The 3,971-nt window shown below is 43.5% G+C and overlaps 1 non-coding gene across 1 annotated transcript; it reads right to left on the bottom strand.

The window, feature by feature from the left end:
• Positions 1-3,518: 3,518 nt before the first annotated feature.
• LOC142425189 (small nucleolar RNA SNORD45) lies at positions 3,519-3,596 on the bottom strand. Its single transcript, XR_012779546.1, has one exon. It is a non-coding gene; the product is annotated as a small nucleolar RNA SNORD45 (small nucleolar RNA).
• Positions 3,597-3,971: the final 375 nt, after the last annotated feature.

The raw sequence follows: 3,971 nt of genomic DNA, 5'->3' as shown, positions 1-3,971 counted from the left end.
AACAATATCAGCCAAAACAAGACCAGAGGCCAATTGTGGTCAAGACCATTGATGATCATATAAAGGTTCAGGTTGAAGCTGAAAAAAGTGAAAACAAGCACCCTGGAGCCAAAATATGAACTTGAGTCTCTCCCACCTGAATGTGAAGATTGTCTCAAGAACAGATTTGACCTACGGAGCATGAATGAACACAGGTGGGGTGCCTCGGGGGTATGACACCAAGAAGATCATAAATGAAGAAAGCAAAAGGTCATTACTAAAAAGGACAGAAGTAAACGACCAAAATGAGGTCAGAAGAAACCCTTGACTCGTGCTCTTAGACATCAAATACCTAAAGCAAAGATGAAGACATGATGGAGGGCATAAAGAAGCTGAAGAGAATATGTCCCAGGACCGCTCAGGAAGCCAAAGTCAAGCAGTCTAATACAACGTGCGTGCTTTCTGGACTCTGCGCAGCCATGACTCGGGTCCCTAAAAGCATCTGAATTGCATAGCTGCTCCAAATCCCTGGATGCTGAACACCCCACCCTCCGGTGTGTGTGCTCCTCGTCATCCACTGGTCCCCACACACTGAGAGACTGTCTCCCCTGATCATTGCTTAGACATAGGCTGAGGTATGCTCTGACAGGAAAAACACTGCATGCAGTGGTTTATTAAGATAGACCTGATGCCAAGGGCATACGTGGAGAGCAAATGCTTTGAAATTGATGAGGCAAAGAATGTACAGATGTGCTTTACACAACTGATGTATGTATGGATTGTGATAGGAGTTGTATGAGCCCCTAATAAAACGTTTTAAAAGACAAGAAACTAAGAAAAGCTAAAAAAAAAAAAATGGCAAGGTCCGAACTGATAGAACCTCCTGCTGGTTTTATGGATGTCATCAGCAAGACCAGAGTGAATTCTGTCTGTCTGTGATGCCAAGGGGCACTTTGCTGTTCATCGTCTGACACCTGAGGAGGCAAAATACACATTGTGCAAAATATGAAAGATCTTTTTGTGCACAAAAAGAATCCCTCACCTGGTGACCCACGAAGCTCACACCATCCACTATTCTGATCCCCTCACCAAAGGGAATGACACTGTTCAAATTGAGTTGGAGACTCAATCTGTTGGAAAGGTTACTGATTTCATCAAGTTCCACACTGGCAACATGTGCATGGTGACGGAAGGTGCTAACCTGGCAAGAATTGGTGTGATCACGAACAGAAAGAAACATCTGGCTCTTTTGATGTGGTTCACATGAAAGATGCCGATGGCGCTAGCTTTGCCACCTGGCTTTCCAACATTTTCGTTATTGGATATGCAACAAACCACGGGTTTCTCTTCCCTGAGGGAAAGGCGTCCACCTCACCATGCTAAAGAGACTGGCAAGATACTGGCTGCCAAGCAGAGCCATGGGTGAAGTGATCTTTAGGTGAGATGTGCATGAAGAGATCTTTAAGAAAAGAAAAACAGGCGAGAGGGCAGCAAAAGAGATAATAATAACAACATAATTTAAAATAAGAAGAAGAAATTGCAAAGACCTAGAGTTAGAAAACCAGAAGGGAAGAACACCCTCGGCATTTCTTAAGCTGAAAGAATTTTTTTTAATTGCAGACTCAGCTTGCAATATTGAAGAATTCTATGGACAAAATAGTGACTGATGCAGGAAGCATCAAAAGATGCATGAAATCCAAGAGAGATAAACCCATCAAAAATAGTAATGAGAGCAACGATTCCCTGGGGGTAAGGGAAGAGGGCAGGGGATGGGGGGTGAAAAGGGAGGAAAGTAGGAACCAATAGCAAACCCCACTCAAGGGGAATGAATAACAGAATTTTAGGGGAATGGATACAGTGGACAGTGTAAGATATGGCAAAATAATAATAGTAATAACTATTTATAATATGAGAAGAAGGGTTCCTGGTGGGGGTAGGGTGGGGAAAGGAGGGAATAAAGGTGAGCTGATATCAAAGAGTTCAAGAAGAAAGAAAATGTTTTGAAAATCACGGTGGCAGTAATTGCTCAATTATGCTTAATCTAACTGAATTATGGATTGTTATAACATCTATAAGAGCTCTCAACAAAATGATTAAAAAAGAAAAACATGGCCACTGTACCAAAAAGAATTGTTCAATGTTCAGCCATTTCAAGAGATAGCATATGACCAAGAGCCAATAGCCTCGAAGGTAGATGCCCCAGCTGCTCTTAAGGCATTGTGCAAAACAAAACAAAACAAATCATGGCCCTAGGAATTGAAGGCCTACCAATCTAAGTGTTTCAATGAATGAATGCAGGTCCAGAAGCACTCTCTATTCTATGTGAAGAAATTTGGAAGACAGTTACCTGGCCAACTGACTAGAAGAGATCTACACTTCTGTGCATTCTAAAGAAAGGTGGCCCAATAGCATGAGGAAGTTGCTGAACTCGGTCATTAATACCACATGCAAGTAAAATTTTGCTGATGATAATTCAAAGACAGCTGTGACCTTATAACAACAGCAGCCCCTGTCGGAGAAGCAAGCCTGATTCAGAAGTGGCGCTGGAAAGAAGCAGCGCATGGCTGACATCTGATGAATCTGAACATAGAGAATGCCAGAAAGATGTTGATTTGTGTTTTGTTGATTGTGCAAAGGCGCTGGACTGTGCGGATCATAACAAACTATGGATAACATTCCAGTGAAGGTGAATTCAAGGACATTTGACGATTTAGGAGGCCTCCAGGGGGGAAGGAAAAAGACAAACACATAAGTAGGCTCATGTGGCAGCTACACAGACCAAGAGGCAGTCGTTCAAAAGGAACCAGGGGTCACTGGATGAATTAAAGTAAGGAATGGTGAGACTAGCCCTGGGCCCTGCCGCCGGTAGGACCACACATGAGCAGTTAGGCCCTCCCACTCGTGATAGCACACGTGGCCGGGGCTGCTCTGCTTTGAATCTCTTTGTACACACACGGTGGATTCTGTCTACTCTGTACATGCTTTGGTAGGCAGTATCCTCAGTTCTTTGTTTTTGTGTGAGCTTGTTAGTGGAAGAACAAAGTATGAAATATGAAAAGTCAAATAAAATTAGGAAAGATGTGTATCAAGGTTGTATCCTTTCACCATACTTATTCAATGTTTATACTGAGAAAATAATCTGAGAAGCTAGGCTCTATGAAAAAAAATAGTGGCATCAGGATTGGAGGAAGGCTTGTTAAGAACCAGCAATCTGCCAGTGACACAACCTTGCTTGTCATCAGCGAAGGAGACCTGCATCACTTACTGATGCAGATCAAAGATCATAGCCTTCAGTATAGATGATAACTCCATGTAAAGAAAACAAGAATTCTCACAACTGGACCAATAGACAGCATCATGATAAACAAGAGTTTGAAGGTACCAAGGTTTTCATCTTCCTTGGATCTGCGGTCAATGAATGCTCGTGGAAGCAATAGTCAAGAGATCAAGCATACTGCACTAGGCAAATCTGCTACACAAACCCTCTTTAAAGTGTTGAAGGGCTAAGATGTCCTTTTGAGGGCTAAGAGGTGCCTGGCACAGTCACAATAGTCTTTTTTTTTGATGATACGCATCAACTTTAGATTCAGTTAATACATGCCATGACATCATTGACCTGCCCCAGTAGTCTTAATTGCCTCGTGTGCATGTGAAAGTTGGGTGCCGACTAAGGGAGCTCAAAAGAGAATTGATGTGTTTGAGTTCTGGTGCTGGCAAAGAGGCCGGAAGTACCACGGACTGCCCAAAGAGCGAACAGATCCCTGTTGGGAGAAATGCAGCCAGAACACTCTAAAGCAGCAAGGATGGCGAGACTTCATCTCATGACCCTGGACCAGGCCATCAGGGTTGGTGAAATAGGGAGTCAGCAAAAAGGGGGGAAGGCCCAGAGAGACGGACTGGCACAGTGACTGCCACATGGGCTCAAATATCATGAGCACGAGGACGGCGCAGGGCTGGGCAGTGTGTTGATTTGCGCTGTTGTATATAGAAAC

Source organism: Tenrec ecaudatus, chromosome 13 (genome assembly GCF_050624435.1).
Source record: "Tenrec ecaudatus isolate mTenEca1 chromosome 13, mTenEca1.hap1, whole genome shotgun sequence".
Classification (NCBI taxonomy): Eukaryota; Metazoa; Chordata; class Mammalia; order Afrosoricida; family Tenrecidae; genus Tenrec; species Tenrec ecaudatus.
The sequence above is the reverse complement of the archived record's forward strand: the minus strand, read 5'-3'. Positions and strand labels throughout refer to the sequence as shown.